Source organism: Streptopelia decaocto (assembly GCF_964273445.1).
Source record: "Streptopelia decaocto genome assembly, chromosome: 6".
NCBI classification, from domain to species: Eukaryota; Metazoa; Chordata; class Aves; order Columbiformes; family Columbidae; genus Streptopelia; species Streptopelia decaocto.
The window spans coordinates 21,286,473-21,307,931 of record NC_138660.1 but is presented as its reverse complement, the minus strand read 5'-3'; the positions used below and the strand labels follow the sequence as shown (position 1 = coordinate 21,307,931).

The 21,459-nt window shown below is 42.8% G+C and overlaps 1 protein-coding gene across 7 annotated transcripts in view; it reads right to left on the bottom strand.

The window, feature by feature from the left end:
- Positions 1-21,459, bottom strand: part of PIK3CB (phosphatidylinositol-4,5-bisphosphate 3-kinase catalytic subunit beta) — a 91,770-nt gene that overhangs the window by 69,256 nt on the left and 1,055 nt on the right. For 2 of the 7 annotated variants that reach the window (XM_082056785.1, XM_082056788.1), the window contains exon 2: positions 2,434-2,607. The gene's annotated coding sequence lies outside the window, so the exon portion shown is untranslated. Of the gene's footprint in view, positions 1-266; positions 400-687; positions 854-963; positions 1,094-2,433; positions 2,608-21,459 lie in introns of those variants that run through there. The other 5 variants (XM_082056786.1, XM_082056784.1, XM_082056789.1 and 2 more) reach the window with 4 other exon arrangements.

Sequence of the window (21,459 nt, the reverse complement as noted above, 5' to 3'; positions counted from 1 at the left end):
ACTTAAAAAAGTCTACAGGGACAGCACACTGCCAGCGATCGCCCTGTGCCCTGCCCACTCCGGGCTGCGCAGAGTGAGCATCTGACTGGAAATACACTTCACAAACGCTGCTTTCCATGCCAGTTCCTGTGGTTCAAAAGGAAAAACAGTGCTCGGAAACTTAGCTGAAAACAGACAGGAGGATCGAGTAACCTAAACGTCACGTTAAAAACTGCAAAACAATCACTAAGAGCTCTCAGTCGGGAAAGATACATTTAAAAAATCACCAGGCTTAAGGCGAAGACCAATCTCGTCCGGCGGAACCTCGCAGAGGAGAAGGCGCTCAACACCTCAGGGGCCGCCGGGTGCAAGCGGAGCCGCCGCGGCTGCGGAAGGGCCGCACGGGCGCTGCCCCGCGGTCCGCACCGGAGGTGGCACAAGGCGGCGCCGCCCGCGCCCGACACGCGGGAGCGCGGAGGCCGCGCGGGACCCCGAGCCGGCGCGCGGCGCAGCGACCCGCGGGACTGGGGCGCGCGGGATGCGCGCGAGCCACTTGTTGCGGCGGCCGTTACCGCCGCGCGCTCCCGCGCCACGCCGGCTCGCGGCACAGCAGCGCACAAAGGCGCCCGCGCGCCCCGCGAGGCGGCCCGTGACCGGCGCGAGGCCGCCGCCGCCCGCCCCGGGCCCCGCACCCCCCCGAAACCTTACCCGCTCGGTTGAGCAACTGCCGTGTCGCAACAAGCGGCAGCCGAGAAGTGGTCTCTTCCTCCGGAGCTCGGCGCCGCGGGGCGGGGAGGGACCGAAACGAGCCGGCAGCGGTGGCAGAGGGGAAGCCCCGCCGCACCCCCACTGCCACGCAGACCTGCCCGCCCGCGGGTGCCCCACCGGTCCGTCCCGTCACCCCCGGAGCGCGGCACGCACCCCGCGGCACAGCCAACTCGGGCCGCCCAAGTCTCCCGGCCCCCGTTGTCCGCGCACACCCACCTGTCCGGGCAGCGGCCGGCGCCGTCCCCTGCGCCGCGCCCCAGCCAGCGCGGCGGCGCTGTCGCTAGCGGGAGCCCGCTCACTCACGCCGCCACCGGTAGCTGCTGCCGCCGCCTCCTCCTCCGCGGGCACGGGGGGGGCGCCGGGGTTACCGTGGCAATCGCTTCGCCCTCGGGCCGGGCCCCGCCCCGCCCCCTGGGCGCGGGCCGCCAACCCGGGCGCAGCTTTCGGTATCAAACTGCAAGCGGCGGCCAATGGCGCGGCGCGTCCCCGCCCCTTCTGGGTTCTCCCAGGCCCATTTTCCCATGGGGCCCGGAGGTGGCCGCGGCGCGGCGGCGAGGGGCACCACGGCCCGTCGGCGGGGAGCGACCGCACCTCTGGTAGGTGCCGGCCAGTGCTGCGGGGCTGGCAGCGAGGGGGACTCTCCTGCCTTGCCCGTCCCGGGGAGCGCCCGGCGGGCGTCCCGTCGCGGGCCGGGTCGCGGAGCCCCGCGCGAAAACCCCACTTGCGAGGTACAGCAGGACTCGCCCGCTCCCGCCGCCTCCCAGTCCCGCTTAGTCACGAGGAGTTTCATTCTCCCTCTTGTTCGGCACTCCCGCACCGCCTTTCCCACGCGTGGTCGCGAACACCGCAGGCGCCCGGCAGGGCAAGGGACGCGCGCCCTGCACCGCGTCCTGCGGCTCCACAGCCCCCGCCGGCTGGCAGCGGACCGAACCGCCTGTGTTCACACTGAAAAGGGCTCATCAAAGAGCAGCTCTCCCGAAGCAGCTTTTGGAAATCAGCAGGGAAGACCTCATTATAGCAGCTTATCGCCTTGCCAGTGATTTCCGTGATACATCCCCATTTTAAGAGTCTTGGTGCTGAGCTCTTAAGAATATTTGCATTGAAGCTAGTACATTAAAAAAATAGGTCGTTTTCTAAGGTTTAAAGACACAATCAAAGAAAACCAAGGTGGAATGTAACCAGTAATGAAACAACTTTTGCATGCAGCTTGCACTGTTCCCACCCACTGAAATCAGCAGCAACATTCCTACTGCCTTTAAAGAAAATAGGGCGAGGCATAGCATGTCCTTGTCCACATTCAAAAAGAGTATGATCATATTATGCATATTTTAACATCCCTATGTTAATAATCATGCTGTACTATTAGTCTTGTCTATTTTTTCTCTGGTCATTTTTCCTGTTATTCCAGTTTTGAAAATAGAAAGATGGATTTACTTCCTCATCAACTTCACTTACCAATTCTCAAGGATCTAAAAATTCATTAAATTTGGATTAGAAAACATCTAGGGGATGTTTAATTGTTTGTTCCAAAGAAACAAACGAACCACAATATGGATTAACAGGAAGTTTATGGGAAAGACAATGATCTCCCCACTTATTTCAGCAAAGAGGGTTTTTGCATGAGCGGCGAGCACCCCATGGCAAATCTCGGTGGAAGGGCTAAAGTTAATGAGAAACCTTGCCTACCGCGTGTCAGTTGCCTTCCCAACCCGTCTGTTGTGTGTATCAATTAATAGTTCCACTTCTTGCTTTTAAACCAGCTCTGCTAAGGCCGCTCAGCACTACAGGCATTGTTTCTGAACGTCATGTTCCTTCTTCATACCGCAGGAGTGTGATAACTTCACTTGACTTCCCTTCTTCCTGAGGAGGGAGAAAAAAAAGTCAATAGATTTCAAAGGAAAGTAACTGGTTTAATCAAGCAATCGTACAGATCATGCAAAGGCAGTATCATCTCCACAGATTGTGTCCTGTATAATAAAGTTTAGTTCAGCACATTGAGCCACTTGTCTATTTTGTTTACATTGCTGCTGGAATACAGTTCTGAAAAATAAGGTATTAATGAAATCCAGTAGTGCAAAAAGTCCCAGATATGTAACTTTTCAAACCATTGTAATACTTGTGGTTTTGACATTAAATATTCCAGATAGTCTTGGCCTAGATATTCAAACTTTGGCTCACTAGTTGGCCTCACTGATGACAAATGGTTTTGTGCCTGGAAAGGCTAGATAATGTTTTTTTAGAAAAGAGCTATTTACTCTGCATCTTGCAACATTAGTTTGTTGTTCTACAGGATCCAGTGCAGTCTTCGTAAAGTGTAAATCAACTATGATGAGAGTGATTTACTAGATTGGGCAGAGAGCTACAATCCGGAAACTTCAAAATCTGTTTCCTGTGCTGCCATCTTTTCAATTGAATAATGATGCCTTGAGGTGTCTGTCATGCACAAAGTCCCAAGCACTTAAGAATTGTCTTGTATAGTCAATTTCTGCTATATCTATGAGCATACTTCAATGAAATCTGCTAACAGAGATTTTTTTTTTCTGTAGGGCTGTAATCTCTGACTTCAAATTTCCTTTGCATTTTGTGTTTTAATGCCTCTAAATACAACATCAGTATTTAGCAGCTGGAGTAAAGAGCTCTCAATCAGTAGTTATCAACATATTTCAGACTGTAGTTTATCAACTTGCATGATATTCATGTTCTTGGCACACACAGAGTTGTTATGGACAGTGTGTGCAATATGGATACGGAACTTGTGTTGAAACATCTTAAAGAGATGTTTTCATACCCTATGTGACAGTGGAAAAAACCCTCAGACTTAAATATAAGGAAATTGAAAATTAAAATTATCTTTTGATACTCTTCCTACCCCCTTTACAAAACAACAAATGTTCTATTATTCTCACCTCCCCCAGGCTATTGTTACATGTGTTCTCAGTATAACAAAAGGGTTTTGTCTGAAAAGGCTGTATCTGAGTCATGTCTTTGCATGTGAAACAGCTGTACACCTAGGGCACATTCTTGGTCACTTGAAAATGTGTCATTTTCAGCATTCTGGGTTTACATTATTTTAGCCCTGTGTCACTGCAGTAATCAGAAGTAAGGAACTAACGCACAAGTTGTCTGCGTATCTGCAGACATCACAGAACTGTGGCAGCAGACCTGGACAGAGGGAGAAAGAACATGCAAGTGGAAATGGCATGTGAAGGATGTTTGGCCCAATGTAGAAAAAGCTGGTGTGAAAAAAATTCAAGTTAGTAAATCTAAAGGACAATGATCCAGAACACAGCTGAATACTGGGCAGGAGGTGCTTAGAAATCATTTATTACGAAATTTAAATGCTCATAGGAACATGCTTTGTGTCTGATACTGTGATACAATGGCAACATCTACAAACCAAATCAGCTTTGGGTAGTTCATGCACAGGAACATTTTGTGTCAAATACAGAATAAGATGAGAATCTATCATGAGTATTTCATTCCTTAAAGAAAAAAAAAAAATAGAAGAAGAAAAAACCCAACAACTTGTATTCAAAAATTGCATGAGCAATAGTAGAGAGAATAACGGTCACTCTACACCGCATGGTCTCATTCCTTTGTCAGTGTGCTGTCTGCTGTCATCCAAATAAAAGACTTTAGAATATCTCATGTATGAAAAATAACATGAAAATCCCCTAAGTAGTCACTAGAGGAAATCCAGTTTGGATTATAACATTCAAAAAACAGCTTATCTGGATTCAACAAAACTTTTCCATTTTAAATCCCTCCATCATCTATACTAGGCAACAAAAAATGTTCCCTCTTGCCTAAGGTAGTAGGGCTGTTAACATTTGGGGGACAGAATCTCTCATTAGTCACGGAAATTTAAGAGGTGTTAATAAGCAAAAGCAAATAACTTTGGCATGACTATCTCAAGCCAGAGATAATCACATAGATGTTTAGAAAAAATAAATCACGAGAATCAGGTTTAACTGTCAATGTCTATATTTAAGCTTCTAAAAAGGAAATACTCAGAGATTCCCAAGGAATTCTGTATGTTAAAAGTATGTTTACCTAAGTCTATACATGATTGCATGTACTAGGTTAGAGTACTACAACACATACAAATGATGCAATAGCGAAGGTACAGTATGTGGGTAGCACGATCCCATAACAGTCTCAGCTGATAAATAAGAGCTGGCCTGGACCTTCCCCACCCATCTCTGCAGAGATCAAAGCTGATGGTTGCCATTAGGGCCTCTCTGAGTATACTAATAAAGTGCTAGTGACATAGTGACATGGTGAAAAACTCAGCATAACACATAAACTCAATTTTGGAAACTTAACATTCCTTCAAAGGTGTTCTGTACAGTCCATTGGTCTCTTTTCCTGTTCTTGCACCCACGTGTGTGTCTATAATAAGCTTCTCTTTGTTTCTCACAGTGACTCCGGTGAAGGGGGAGCCGCAGCAAATAATGGACTGAGTGACATTCAGTACCAGACTGCAAATGCAGATGTCAGACAAAATGGATGCTGAATTTGGCCAGTGAAGCTACAGCCTGCAGCAAGAGCAAGCAGCTTTTAGCAGTGCTTTGCTAAGGCAAGTTATTGAATATGTGTAATATTCAGTGAAGAAGTTCTCTGAGAACTTACAGTGTATATACGGGAGCCAAAGAGGCAAACCTACAGCAGCACCTCAAACAGCCAGCAGCACTGATACTCAAATGTCCAGCATCCTGGCACTTCACTGTTCAGTTCTGTCTACTGAATTCCGTGTTTGAGGCCTCTCAAAGTACCAGAAGGGCAGCTGGTGGACACAGTAGGCATGAGGGGGCTCAGCTCCTGCCCCTCTGCCCCACTCAGACAAGCTGCCTGAGCTGGCGTGCAGCCACAGGCTCCAGCAGGAAAGAGGCCTTAACCCAAAGTTCTGGAGTACTGGCTTTGGTTGTGATCCCACAGAGCACAACTGCTTCTCTCGGGCTTCCTAAATCTGGTTTTGTGGACCGAGGAATTGGAGAGTCCCTCTGCACTGAGGCTGCAAGCGTGCCAGGGAGAGCTGGGAGCTGAACCCTCCTCCCCTACCCTGCAAACCCACCCCTAGAAGGTACATTGTCATATTGCTTTCAAATCACATGAACTCCACGATCAGGAGCTCTTAGGCAGATACCTTTAAATGGTGGCATTCTTGATCAATCTGTGCCAACTCTACTGTAATAAATCAGGACTTTTAAAATATCACTTATCTGTAGAGAAACTGGTTGAAAGTATTTAGTTGTCACTACTTCTATACAATAGTAAATGTATGTGTAGCCACTTATTTTCTGCATCTGCTCACAGCAAACAGAGGTTTCTGGGTATGGCTGTACTTCACAAGACAGCTTGTTCATGAGGTATGTGGACATCCACCTTATAGCAGCCTGTGAAGATCAAAAAAAACTGCTCAGAATTAGGAAGAATAAGGTCTGACTTTTTCTAAGCTGACTTTGCTGCTACTTTCTCTCTTTATATATAATTATCTCTAAATAGTTTTTCATTTTTTCCAGTTTCCTCACACAGATTTTGCCAAAATAGTTCCATTAATCAATACAAAATAACTTCTTTTGTCAAAAGCATCTTGAATAGCTAGTGCGTAATAGAGCCAGGACTTCTGTTCACACATAACCTCACACAACACAGGCAAGTCTCCCACCAGCTGTCATCTCCTCTGCCCACTTTATAGGTCTGACCTCATACCCAATATTAACATATTTTTGTAATAAAGAGAAGCACAGGATTGTTAGAATTGCCAGTTTTTAGATGAGGCACTGAGTTCCCTTGTGTTATTTCTGCTGACTTTTCTAATCAAATATAAAGATCCCATGACACATTTTAACAAAAAGTAGGGCACAGCCGGCTTATTTATTCTTTTACTAAAAATAGGCTTCAATGTCCAGCAGCTTGTAACGTGTCAGATAGCACTTCAAGTGTAATAGCTGTTATACCTGCCTTGATACAGCTATGTTACCAGTTCATCTTTGCAATATGCTGATTACGAAAATCAAACATCAGGCTTCACAATTACTTTAGTAGTTCCATTTTGCTAAAATGCTCACTAGGATTAGACTGTCCAACAATTGAAAAGGCAATAAAAGACCTTCTCATCCTTACAGGAGGAATTTCTGACACCCTTCCAAGCACAGCACAGCATGTTTTACATCTCTTGGGTTAATGGTGTATTACTGTTCTCAGACAGAGGCAAAGACTAGGAAGAGATTCATTATGGGAACTGGAACACAAATGGTTTAAAGAATTCCATATCTCTCCAACCTTCTTTATATATTTATTTTCTAGCTGGCCTTTTTGTTAAAGCTATTCTGAGAACAGATGTAACAACCTTGAAAATGAATAATGATCACAAATGCTATTGAATCTATCACACTTTTTTATAACCATGGGTAAGAAATATGCTATATTAGTTCTGAATTTGACCTTGTAGAAGACTTTCAACTGATGTTTTGCCAAGTTTTCTTAGAGAAGATAATTGTTCAATCACAATGGTGTAAGTCAGGGTTAGCAAACCTTCGTTTTGTGTAGAACTGCCATGAGCCAGAAACCATGGAATCTTTAGCCCCTAAATTACACCAATCTAGTTATCCTTTGAGTCAAATACATTTACTGACCTGCAGTACACAGTGAACACCACTTCTGAATTTGGTCATGTGCCATTTTCGTGCCATGAAGGACTTGCTCAAACACAAATCTTTCTTTTTCTCACACAAGATCCATGTCATGTGCAAACCAAAGAAAGAGATAAAAGCAAATGTGATATACTAATGCTACTGTAAAACACGTGTACTGCATTAATGTTTCACTAGCCCATGCAAAAACAGGACCAGTTTAATCTCATTGTTTATTACACACTATTAGAAAGCTAGTACATCTATACCTATTGATACCTACATATCAGAGCAAACTGAAAAAGTTCATGTAAATTTTTCAAAATCAGTAAGCACAAGAAAAACAACAAATTTTTACATGTAACATGCACGCAACATAATTCCTCTAAAAATGTACATTCTCAGCTGTAAATGGACTGTTATTTTGAAACCCTATTTAAAAGTCTCAGATTCGAACTTCTCCCTGGTGAATATGTTACAATTTTAACACTACTCATGAGTTTCTATTTTTGAAAGAACTAACAAAAATACATATGTCTAGCATATAGGCATTCAAAAGGCATTTTTACATTTCTTATTAAGGATGTTTCAAGTGTGTAGAAGCCTTCCATACTAATTCATGTGCGTCTAATCATATCAAACATTGTTTTGCTATAAAGCTGCTCTTCTACACTAAGATCAGTGCAAAAAGAGTCACTAAGACACACTTAAGTCAGTGGGAACTAAGAATATTCAGTGCTCTGCTGGAACAAACAGAAACACTTTAATCTCACAGTTTTGTTAATTTAACTTCCTGTGATCACAAACCATGAGACCTTCCCTCAGAAAAACCAGCACTGACACATTTCAGAACAGCACCCACTAAGTGTTGCTGACAGCCACTAAACAACCAACAAAGGAGAGATTCTGGAATACTCCTAAAATGCCGGTACCTCTTCCCAAGCAATGCTCCGCACAGCCTTTTGTTGCTAGACGCTCCAGTCATCCTGAATCAGAAAGACTTGCGTTATTTCTAGGAATTATATTTTAGACAGTTTCTTCGAGATACATATGCATCATCTCAATTTTTTAGTCCTTAATAGCTAATGTTACTAAATCTGGCTGGGTGCCACCAAATAAAAACAAATTTTAAAAAGCTGCAGCATAAGAGGAAAAGTGTATTATTACTTTCAAAACTAAGAAATTAAGCCTGCCTTCCTCTTTTGGAAACTCCAGGCTTTGTGTTAAATCACTTTCTACAACGTTTCCATGTATTGATTAACCATATCAAAATATGTGTGTGTTTCTCCCACTCTGTCTGGCAATCTATCACAACAAGTCTGAAAGCTTCATTTGTATGATGACTCATACGCCTTTAGATTAAACAACTATACAGATGATGCCAAGTCTCTATTTATCGCAGCTTTGTCAGCGAAACAAATCATTCACCAGGTGAATCATGAAATTACTGTCTGTGTGAATGCTAAGTAAACAAAGAGGGAAGCAGAGAGATCCCAGCTTAGCTTCACGCTTCCCCATCTATTTCTCCTTTACTGTATCACTGAGACGCTGCTACTATGAACAGATAAACTCTTGCCTTTTTCCCCAAGGGCAGCCCATTTGGCTGCAGTTCAGAAAGTCCTTCAGATGCATGAGGAAAACTGAAGCAAAGGCTAAGTAGTTTGCTCAGGAGAGAGCACTTGCTGGGTACACCTCTGAGAGGGAAAGTGGGCTTTCATTATGAGAAGTGCATCCATTTAAATGGCTTCACCATTTAGTATGTAGCTTCCCTGCTTGGAGGGGGCTCACAAGGGGCTTTTGTTGCAATTCTGCTCTACTATTAAGACAGACTGACAGGATATCACTGCTCAGAGAAAGGAGAGCCATCTGGACAAGGTTAGGTCACCTCTGCAAGAGAACACATTCCAGCACTTCATAAAAGTGTGGCTGAAGAGCATTTTTTTAATTCCTGGAAAGTACCTCACTGCCAAAGAAGGCAACTATGCTCAGGAAAATAATCCATGGGGAGCAAACAAACTCTTCTGCAAAGCCATTCCTCCTTGCTCCACCTCAGCTGATATTACACAAGTTGAATAATGCATGTCAAAGTATTAAGTAACATGTAAACATTTCCAGTAAATGTTTCTGCTGCAGGCCTTGGCTTAACTGGTATTACTTCCCTCTGTGATAGTAGAAAAATAACTTCCTCTGTTTTTCTGCACCTAAAACTTAATATTAATGGAGCATTTCCTACCAATCAGTGACTGGAATCTCCCTCCTCCCCTATCTCCCAATACTAGATTTTAAACCCCTTGGAAACTTACCTAATGAAGCCTTACTTAGATATGTCCTTCCCTGAAGATCTCTGATTGGCCTCATAATCTATGCAATGGGGTAACATGATGTCCCCAGAATAATACAATTCTGGTAATAAGTTTAAAGCCAACTAACAAATTCCAATCGGAAACAAGTTGGGTTCTTCTCATGCCACCCTGGCTTCCCATCATGAATTGTCTGGTTATATTTCCCCTTCCCCCAATTTTGATATTAAGTATTTTCATATGTTTTCCCCAAGGGTGTGAGAGCACAGTGTTGGGAAGCTACAGTTCTTGTCAATCTGTTAGAGGAAATTCCCTTGGAATTTAGTATTGCTTTAGACCTGCACGCTGTTTACACAGCATATGCCAGTAATTCCTTTTCCTTTACTGTCTATGACACTCCACAACAGGGGCAAATGCAGTTCTGAGCCAACTAACCAAAAGGGGATGTGCTTAAAAGCTAAAACATCACTGGGGCAAAGATGGGTTCTTGAATCACCTCAGTGAGACTGAGAACCATTAGTCCCAAGGGAGAACTGCCCAAGGAAATTTCTGGGATTTTCCACTGGAATGTATACTTTCTCAAAGGGTTTTCTGTAGCAGAGACTGACCTAGGGCCAAGTATCTCAGGAACGCCCAGGAAACATCACCAAATTCCACTCTGAAAAGTGCTTGGGCAAAAACTTTGAACAGAGCTGTTGAGTAGGAAAGTAAGTCATGCATTTTCTATAACTATTTCCAAGTATAAATTATTTATTCTAATTTCTGCTAACTGCACAGGGCTGAGAGTTGCGGGGTGAGTTGGACTGTTCTCCTTTGTGTAAATGAATCGTTTTCCTGGCAATCAAACTTGCAGCCCAACTGAGGGCATGACACCGGCAGCACTAGACATTACTTAGAGCTAAGGGTCTCACTGACTCTGAAACATCTTTCACAGTACACAAAGATGCTTGAAAAGGAAAAAGTTCAACTGATCTTCCAAGCTGAAAGTAGGGCAAACTAACACTGGGTTTTTATGGGGTTTTGATAGGGCTTCATTAGCAATATGGAATAACAAACCACAAGAACATCCAAAGAACAGGAGATTAATCACCTGTTTTGATGCTTCCTGATGATTTGGCTCCAATAAAACTTTTGGAAGACTGTCTTAAAGTGAAATTAGTTTCCCTTGGTTTTGTTATTTAGTTGCAACAAGACTGCTCTCATAGACAAACTGCAACTAGTAAGAAATGAGGTCCTGTTTGGGCCATACATGGAAATCAGAAATACCAGAGGACAACCTCCTCCAAGCCCTTTCTTTTCCCCTGCTTACAGCAGCCTTTTTTGCCTCATCTCCCACGTCTATATGAGATCTGGATGAGTAATGGATCAGTGGTACTGAATATCACAGCTCCCGAGGCCACCAGCTCTCGGTAGGCTTCCTGCCTCTGCGTAACTGCAGCACCAGTATCAGTCACTGTTCAAAGAAAACAAAGCATAGGAAAACATGAATTATGGCCACCATGGCAAAATCAGATCACAATAACATGAGAACTATTGTGCACACCTCAGTAACTGATGTGGGCCTGTTTTTATGTCGGGGCTTATCAGGACGTGCACAAAGCAAAAACCATGCCAGAACGAGCCTGTCCTGCTCATAAAATTGTTTCCAGCAATGCAGCAATGAGTTAATGATTGCCTCACAGCTATCACAGGAATGCCAGCGCTCAGTAAGGACTGTTCTGAAGAAAAGTTTTTGAATGCTACTTCCCCGCTTCTTTTAGTTCACCCAGAGAAGAGGAACTATTGGAAAGACCAAACCAACCGCAAACACCTTTGGAAAAAGCTTTGGGTAGCCACTCCTGCTTTCCTAAGAAAGAGTTACTCACTTCATTCTTAACTCTTCTATATACTGTGAAATAACTTTTTTTGGTGAAAGACCAATAAAACTACTGATTTCCAAACTTCTAAGAACATTACTGCTCAGGCTAAGTGGACTCTCAGAAAGACCAGCGGCTTCTGGACTTTTGAAGAAATTATATTGAACTGAAAAGCTGTTTATTTTCACTCAGGGCACCAAAGCTCAGGTATAAACTCCCTGTGCAGTGAGGAATGTGATGACAGCAACAGAAATGCATTTGCACTCTCCTTTTTCTCCTCCACCCACCCAGGACCAGATGCAAACAGCAGCGTGTCCCCTGCCCAGACACGTCTCTCCGGGCCCTGGGGAAGGGGCTGGTGTCTGCTCCAGCCTCCACACCAGCAACCCACGGGGTAACGCAGGATGCGGTGCTGCAGACAGAGAAGAGGGGCTTTGCTGAGGGGGCTTAATACTGTGCACATTGCATACACGTATAGATGTATACAATCCACACCCCCCTGCAACTTCACAGCAATTTGGCCTTCTATCTTTTAATGCATGCAAGAAATGACAGACCTCAGCCTGACATCCACTGGAACGTTGTTGTTCCAAAGCTGGGTCTGGCAGGACCACAGCAGCCCCTGCGCAGCCTCCCAGCCTTCTTTGCATGAGTCCTATATACCACATCCCACCAGGCAGCTGGAAGCAGACCCGTTATCTAGCAGATAATGATAACTAGGGAAGGCCAAGACTGGATGGTAATGAGAGCCTGTACACATTTGGCATATGGAAATGTTTACATATCTGTCTACCCCTAGGTCTATATCCTTACTACTGTACACTAACTCACAGAGCTTCGAGCAGAGGACTTTGGCAAGCCTATATCAGCTGCAGTCATCCATATTTTGAACTACAGCGAGCTGCTAAAGCAAAGCAGGGATGTAATACCATTAAACGAGAGCACACCGCCTTTAACTATCCCATGCACATCCAACAGCATTTTTCATGCCACCATACGACTAGTACAAACACAGGATTATTTAAACTGAAACTTCAAACACAGCCTTACCTTGTCATTAAACTATATTTAAAATTTCTTTTGCCAAGTACAACTTCCAGGTAGAGTCAATCAATTATAGTGTGGACTAGAGAGACATTTCATGATGGCAAAAAGTGTCAAGTATAATGTCATCTCTTGTGCACCTTAAAAGTGCCATGTTTGTTCTCAAGCACCATTAACAACAAATGGATCCAGTACCTAGAACGGCCACAATACTGAAAAAGAAATCTCCCTACTGTAGTGAAAAAGTCTCTATTTGTAAAATATTGCCTGTTAACCTAACAAAAACCAGCCTGTGCCAACCTCTTCTTGCAACATATCCAAAATAACCTCTTAAAACACTATAATTTAACATTAGTGCTTTCCTCCAATAATTTAACTGAAAAAATGTATACTTAACTTTAATGCTAAATATGCCTTAGTGAAAAAATCTTGAGTGAAGTATTAGAGATGCATACCTCATCTCTTCTAATCTTAGTCACAACTCAAACTACCATCTTTCAGAGATATATGTTAAAAAAAGAAATACACATAGATATGGAAAATGAGGCCCTGTTACAGGATGTCAGGTTTTCTATCAAAGAATATGCCATTACGCTTTGTATCTCAGTCATTTTACGCAAAGCTGTGAATTGATGATGCTCAGCTAAATTATTATTTACCATAAACATACCTTGAAAAACTGAGCATGATTTTCTTTTGTTGTTTTCTCTCCTCCCCCCATGACGACAGCTGAGGAAATAGACATGCAGTTCTATAGTGGCTTGGCCATATGAACTCTATTAAAAATGTGATTATTTTGAGTTGTTAAAGTTCAGGTGATAAGCTCCCTCAAAAGATGAAAAAATATGAATAGATCCTAATTAGTATCTGATAAAGAAGTGAGGCTGTTGCAGTGTGTAAACTCAATTAGAATAACAATGCAGGGAGACTCAACAAAAGATGCTCTGTTTTTCTCATTACAGTGGGTAATAGATCCTCCAGGACACTGTCCCTCCCAGCGCTGTCAGCACACAGAATATTGTCATCCTGTCACACTGTTTTTCCACTCCCTGCTAAGATATACCTGAAAAGTGCTTTTGCTGTGTAGCTTAAAAGGACAAACCAGTATCCCGCACGAGCATACTACACACCTTGCCTGAAACAAAGTATTTTGAAATAAGTCCTTCTGGGCAAACTCTGCATATATCACACCCTTAATAAGATGAGTCTTAACATAACATTCAAGCACACGTGTTCAGTGAGCACATGTAAGTGTTACCACACACCTGCACGTGTGGCATTGCCTGCAGACCATCAGAAACCTCAGCTATCACAACATTGTTCCTCTCAGTCTTTACACTAAACATGAGTTTTCTACCTGTGTTTCGTACTGATGGGAACAACATGCTGTCGCAGCTGATACACATGACCAGTACCAAATACACAGTACCAAAAAACTCATCTGCATATTAGCACAGTGCTTTGCACTTAGCAAATGATGGCACATAAACACATTAGGATTAGATTCAAGGCTACTAAAGTCAGAAGGCTATAAATGAATGCCTGCATAGCAAGTTTAACGCCAGTTCTGCATCACTGCAGTTGCTTCATTCAAGTTCTTTGACAGACACTGAGATACTGAATATGTAAATTAACATTCTGCCTTTTTAATGCATAGAAAAACACCATTTGCTTTGCACTCTGGGTCTGCACTGATCGATTCCACATATCCACACATGTAACCTTACACACATGAGCAATCCTGCCAAGTTCAACTGTCTTTCCAAACCAGTCTGTGCTCAGCACGTCAGGTTCTGTACATTTTGCCCTTTTCCAATTCATCCCATCTGTTTATAGCCTTTCCATCTAGTTGACTGTGATTTTCCAGGGTTTCAAATTCACCTTTTTCCTTTCAGTTTTTCCTATCTAATGTACATTGTAATGATATTAAGGGGAAATTTATTAAAGAACTAGCTTAACTAAATTTCTTTCCACAGTGTTTCTCCAAATTGTCTAGCTGAGTGTGACTTATTCAAAGGTATTTGGCAGAAGACTGTCATTTGTCAAGTTATTTTTTCAATTTTTGTCAGTGTGAGTTTTAAAATCAGTATCAAATGATTTTGTTATATCAGATTAAAAAAAAAAAAAAAGGGCTCTAGCAGAGCTGACATCTTTTAGTCTAACTCCTTAAAACTGCATGAGACAAATGAAGAACACAGTGGAAAAAACACACAGAAGTCTGGTTTGTGGCCAAAAGTCCACGTGGACATACAACAGGAGGGGGAAAAAATTACATATTTTGAACAGTATTTCCCAACTGTTTCTTAGGAACTTCTTTCTTAATTTCAAATCAACAGTAGTCTCAAATCAACACGGCTAGATCTGGGCTTAATGAGTTCCAGTGAAAAAAAAATGGGACAACACCTCCTTGTGCTGCCTTGCCATCTCCAATAAGTGATGTGTCCACGGCACACATAGACCAGGTTGCTTATTTCTTACAGCTTTTATTAACCACTGATTGGTGTGTTGGTTCTGGATGCTAGGGTGGAATCAGGAAACCAGTTCCAATATCTTCTTACAGTTGCTGGTAAATCGTAGCTATTTTAAAAGATTGAGTATGACAGGTCAGAGAGAGAGGAACAAAGAGTTTCATTCATGGAAAAATCTTACTAGACTTCAAAGCAAGTCATATGAGAGATATATGAACACATATTTTTATAGTTTGTGCCTAAATTAGAAACAAGATTAAAAATCTCAGTGTCCCTCATGAACTCCTTCCCTTCTCTCCACATTCTCCTATTCATTTTGGATGATACACTGTCCCCTTTATTTTTTTCCTAGCCTTGTCTTTCCACTATTCCCATCATTCTGCATCTTGGCTTCATGTTCATTTGTAACTATGTTAGATTCAGAGATGCAAAGCACCAAGTTCTGGCACTTTGGAAATCTGGGAATTCCCAGCTATGAAGAGACCTCCTGCACACGAGGCTTTAGTAAAAAAGCATAGGAAGAAAGAACAAACAGCAAAACCTAAGACTGCTTAAAATTATGGAGTTATGTGTCCAAAATGTTCCCAGTTTAAAGCAAGGCAATCAAACTTAAATTGTCTAGGATTATTTTTAGTATTTTAGTTCTAGGAAGTACACAGAAACCATAACTACACAACTGTGTGAAATCCCAAGAAATGGGGCTGCCTTCTCAGGGCACATACAAGCACATCAGCCCTGCTGTACGTTCTGGCTCGGTTATTTTATCTCAACCAACCTGCCTATGCCTCCCAGTAACTGCCTAAAAATAACTGTAGTAACAGAGTATTCAATAATGAGACTTAAAATTGCTTGTATTTTAGAGGCGAATAAGAACATGCCACATATGCCATGTGCTTTTGTTACTACAGCATGGTTTCACAAACCTGTAGAGCTTCAAGGAGAGAAAGTACTTTTGGTCAGCAGCCTCAGCGCTGGCTGCCTGCACACAGAACCTCCGCACCCACCACTGCTTGAGGAGGTGGACTTTGCTGTGAAGCTCAGCCTAGCAAAGGCAGACAACTGAGCTTTGGGCAGAAACACGTGGAAAGACTCTTCTTTCTGGTTCACTTATCACCTTGACATATTTCAGAAAACAATCTCAGCGTACCACCCCACTGCTTCACTTCACAGGTGTCTCATCTGTCTGCTAGGTCCTGTTTTGGATCAGAGAGCTTTGGTGCTGCCTCATATACATGTTTTGTCCTCCCACTACAAAGGGTGGAGAGTCTTATGAGAACAGTCGCTATCAGCCCCTTCAGCTTCCTCAGCCCCGGTACACCAAGGCTTCACTGTATTGCGGCTCTGACTGTGCATCTCTGGGGGATGAAGACAAACAGTGCACCTGCACCCAGATGTCAATATTCAAACCTAATGGTACCACACATATCAAATGATATCCCAACAAAATTACTACAAAGCCAGAATATAGCTCTCCTAATAAGCAATGTACAAATGCACTTCATAACAAGGTAAGAAATGTGCCAGTATGTCAGAAGCAAAAATCAGTAGGAAAAAGGCCATTTCCTCCCACTCTGACTTTTGGAACTCGGCCAGAACAAGCTCACTGGGTGAGACAGAAGCACTAGCCAGTCAACCAGCTGAACAGAAGGGAAACAAAAAAAGGGGAGGGAAAAAAAAGAAAGAATGAAAATGGGTGAAAACTGTTACCACATGAATACTTTCCACATTAATATACAGGGCCAGCAAAACTGGGCAGCTACATTAGAAACCGCTTTTGCACACTTGCAGAATTTAAGTTTTGAAGTAATCCAAGGCAGTCATTTTCTGAGACGTAGTAAAATACAGATAGTGACTTTTGACTTTGAAAGAAGAAATAATAAGAGCAAAAGGCAAACTTCTAGTTGGATTAAAAACTCTGGCTGCACAGAAAACAATCTCTAAAAGACATAAAGGAAGCCACAGCAGTTACTTGGATTTACATCTGTGTAACAGAACAAGACAGTGAGGTATCCCTACATGGTAGCAACTGCTTTACTGATAGGTATAAACAAGTTTATAGCCTCAGAAGATTGCAGTCTCCCTTGCCATACAGGAAAAGAAAATCGTTTCTTTTAGAGGAACTCAGAGTTACTCAACAAAATTAATCTTCTAAAACAGGAAATCCCTGCCAAGACAGGTGGAACTATAATACGCTGGTTGTGCAGCTGGGGAACATGAAAAATGGGATTTCCGTGTTCCCAACTCGCTCACCAAAAACAGAGCGCAAATACTGTAGATAAAACACGCAGCTGAAAAATCAGGTTGCGGGGGGAGGATGGGGAAAGGCAAGTTAAAAAATTGGAAGGAAGACTGTAAAAATCTCTTAGGTCATTCACAAGAAAGTTCCCTATGGTATTAACTATGGTTTGAGCCCTTCTGAGGAAGTTACCATCACTTTGCGAGCTTAGTTATAGAACAAAGAGAATTCATCTGAATCTGTATCATATGAAACAAAGTTGAGAGGACACTTTGATGACTTCTGATGTCACCTGCACTCCTGAAGGAGCCCTGTCATGGGTACTGACAACACCAGCTTTTCTCAGTCATCGCTTTGTTCTCTATAATTGTGGTTTTAAGTATAGTTTACTCATTGGATCATGTCACAAAAGATGAATGGCAAGACAGAAATTTCCTTGCCATTGAAATAATATTTGGGTTAAAAGTCAAGACAGAAATAGACATTCCTTTTTAATGCTTACTTGTCTGCAGCATTTTAATTGGGGAGGCATGTAGGTAAAAGGGATATAAGCAGTTATTTACATTGCCTCACATTTCTGTGTTTGTAATAGGAAGCAAAAAGTCTTAGGGACACATGTTACTGTCTCATTAATTTATATTGTATTGCTCCATTTTCAAAAGTCATTGAGCCCACAAGACACTTTAGTAGTCAATGTAATGCAGTACCGCACAACAAACGCACGCTTGCAATACATGCAATGGAAGCAGTAAAATGAGTAAGATTACATAGCTTGTCTTTCATTTCAACCTGGATACTAGTTCCAGCAAGAAAATAACATATATTCACCAAAACAGTTGTCCATCAAGGCCACAAAAGCAATTTAATGCTTACATGTATGCTGACAATATTATGTCAGAGCTGTGAGTAACCTGACGAAGGAGGCTGTTGGTAGAACAGAAGTGCAAGCTGGTCCCAAATGTCCATATCCTCTTCACCACCATTAAGTCCATTCTCAGTCTGGCCTCTGTGATCCAGGCTGCTACACTCAATATTGAAAGTAAACACATAGGAACAATGGAAAACTATTTTCCTCCTGGCCATATTGGTGAGGTAAGGTGTTTAATTCAATGAGAAGACAAAAATAATCCTGTGATTTAGCAGACATGTTCCTCCTCTTAAGATGGATTGGTAAAACATAGAATTTAATCTAAGGCAACTTTGCAATGCTGAGATAATGTCACCATGTTTTGCTTTCTAGAAGACAAAATGAAAGTCCTGGTTTTGGTTGCCACGTTAAGTAAGGGGGCAAACTATTTTACTTAAAAAGCTATCCTAAATTTCTGGCAAATTACAACGTTTAGGTTGGCTGTAAAAGGAATTTGTGTCAGCTGGAAAAGGGCATCTTTGTGAAAGATTAATAATAATGAAAACCAAACTCTTTAAAAAGTAGAAGTAATGCTTGTCGAATTTATCATCACCTGCAAGACTGGTTATGTTAATAATCCTTCACATTAGGCCAAGTACACTGAAAATAATTAATAGTTTGCAACCTTCCCACAGAAGTTTCAGTGCCAATGTTTTGACTGATTACAATAAATAAAAAAATATAATCCCAAATATTCAGGCCTTGAACACAAATTCCTTATATCTGAAAAACTTCCATGAAAACTAATACTAAACCTGTCTCTCACAGCATTACCCTGTGAAGGGTAATTGAGTTCCTGAATCAGAGTGTCACTGGGGAGTTCTGGTCTCACTGCTCACAACTCTTTATTTAAAGTCCGTTCTGTACAAGAAATGGAGAGGCTGACTTGATGTTTATGCACAGAGGCCCCAGCACTGAGTTCCGCTGGGCTGCCACAATGCTCAGGAGTCAAAGGGTGAGAACCAGGGCACTGTGATGCCTTCAGAAAAAAATTCAGAGCTTAGCTGATGTGATATTTAGGGGGTGCTCATGAAATCCTGGAGTCTACCTGTCCCACTGAGCAAGCTCTTTCCTCCTCTTGTCTGAAGTAGCTGTGAAACAATGGTCAACTGGTAACATGTCTCAAGCCAGCAGTGAGGTACATCTGCAAGGACACAGGACTGTGAGAGAGAATGAAGAGGAAGAGAAGGAAATGGAGAAGAAAGCAAAAGATGGAAGTGAGGAAGGTCAGAAGGTTGTTTATACATTTACAATACCTCTAAAATAAAGTCACACCCCAGAGAGATGCAGGTGGCAAACTAATTCCATTAGAAAAACCACAACAGCTCAGAGACAAGGTTCATTTTTGCCAAGTATCCTGTTTCCAGCACTGCCCGTGTCCAGATGTTGCAGAGGAAGGTTCCCAGCCACACTGTTTGACAAGCTTGAATGTAATTCCTGCAGGATAGGCCAGAAAAGTTTTGCTAAAATTCACCATCAAGTTAGAGAAACATGATAAGATCCACTACTTGGAACATGGCATCCCCAGTCATAAAGTTTAGAACCTGCTCATGACATTTTTCCCTGAAAACAGCACTTGGTACAGCAAACAGCATCCCAGCAGAACTCCCAGGTCCTAAAAACTTTCATGTATGCCTCATAAGTGTGGGAAATAAACTTGGCTACTCACTGCTCTGTTAGGCTAGGAAATAGGAAACTAGTGTACAAAAATCCACCAAGGCATGAAAGGGACTAGTATTGCCACATACACCACGTAGGCTTTTGCAGCAGAGCGAAAAGATTTATACAAGCCACCTACTCTCTGAGAAGAAAGTGCCACACCAGGATGACGTGGCAGTTGGGGTTTCATTCATGGATGCTGTCAAGGCGAGAAACAGACAAGACTGACTGCATTCATTTCTCATCCCTCCATTAATACTGAATCTTAATAACTGCTGCCTGGGGCTGCTGAAAACACTCCCTTCATGATGTTTTCTTACTGAAAATCATGGCTTTCTCTAGGAGGAAAAAAAAAAAAAAAAAAAGCTTTCAGCTAAAAACACTCTGTCTGGTATTTCAGTGTTTTATTTCTAAAACTACCAGATCTACTATGTTTTTCAACAAAAACTTGGTTTTGAACAGTGCCTCACTGGACCTGTGGTTCAGTCGCCCCGGATGCGCTCACCAGAGCACAGCTCCCACCAGGCGTGGGGAGATCACCCAAAGGGGAGATGACGACACATCTGGGGACATACAGCCCGGCCAGGGAAGCCCGTCTGCAGTTGAGTCAAAGCTGTCAATCAAAAGTATTCAAAACTTTTAAAAAAAATATCACAGTATCACAGTATGTTTGGGATTGGAAGGGACCTCAAAAGATCATCTAGTCCAATCCCCCTGCTGGAGCAGGAACGCCTAGGTGAGGTTGCACAGGAACATGTCCAGGCGGGTTTTGAATGTCTCCAGAGAAGGAGACTCCACGACCCCCCTGGGCAGCCTGTTCCAGTGTCTGTCACCCTCACTGAGAATAAGTTTTTTCTAAAACTGCAAGTGTTGGCAAAAGTAATATGCTTCGCTTTAAAATTTTCAGCAAAATAATGCATTTGGTGATCAGGTCTGCTCTTCACCATTTCTGGGGACCCTTGAGGCTGTCACTGCTAAAGATGAAGCCAATTACATCAGGAGACAGGAGGCCCCAGCAACAGGAGCCCCAGCCCAGCACTGCCAGACTCTTCCCATGCTTGGGAATTGCAAGTACTTGGCTGCTCCTTCCCCTTTCTTTCCCTCCTCAAGCAGCCCAACTCCAGTACCTGTCCACATTTATTGCCAAAAGGGACTAAGCTCACCAGGGCATGTTGTGCAACATCCGCATAATGTCAAATATTAACTCGCTGATATTTGTATTTAACGTACAAAAACTATTACTGGAACATCACTTTCAAATGTTTAACAGATCTGATCTGGGGGCAATGGATCACCCATAGTGGCTCAGTAGTTCTCTGAACTCTCTTACAGGATGTAAAGTCTGCAAGAAGCCAAGTGCACGGATGCATGTGCAATCAAGGCTCTGCTCTTATCAGACCCCTCCCAGTCTGCCCATGCATTAACAGGTCGTTGACTAAAGTAACCTCCTACATGTTACAATTGCCAGCAAAATATAATAACCCGAAACTGAAAATAAAAAATCCAATCTGACAGACAAACTTGCTGATAATTCCGAGACGAGCTCATACGATGAGACACTGGTTGTCTCAGTGCTCCAAGAGAGCAGCTTAATTGGAAAAGAAAAA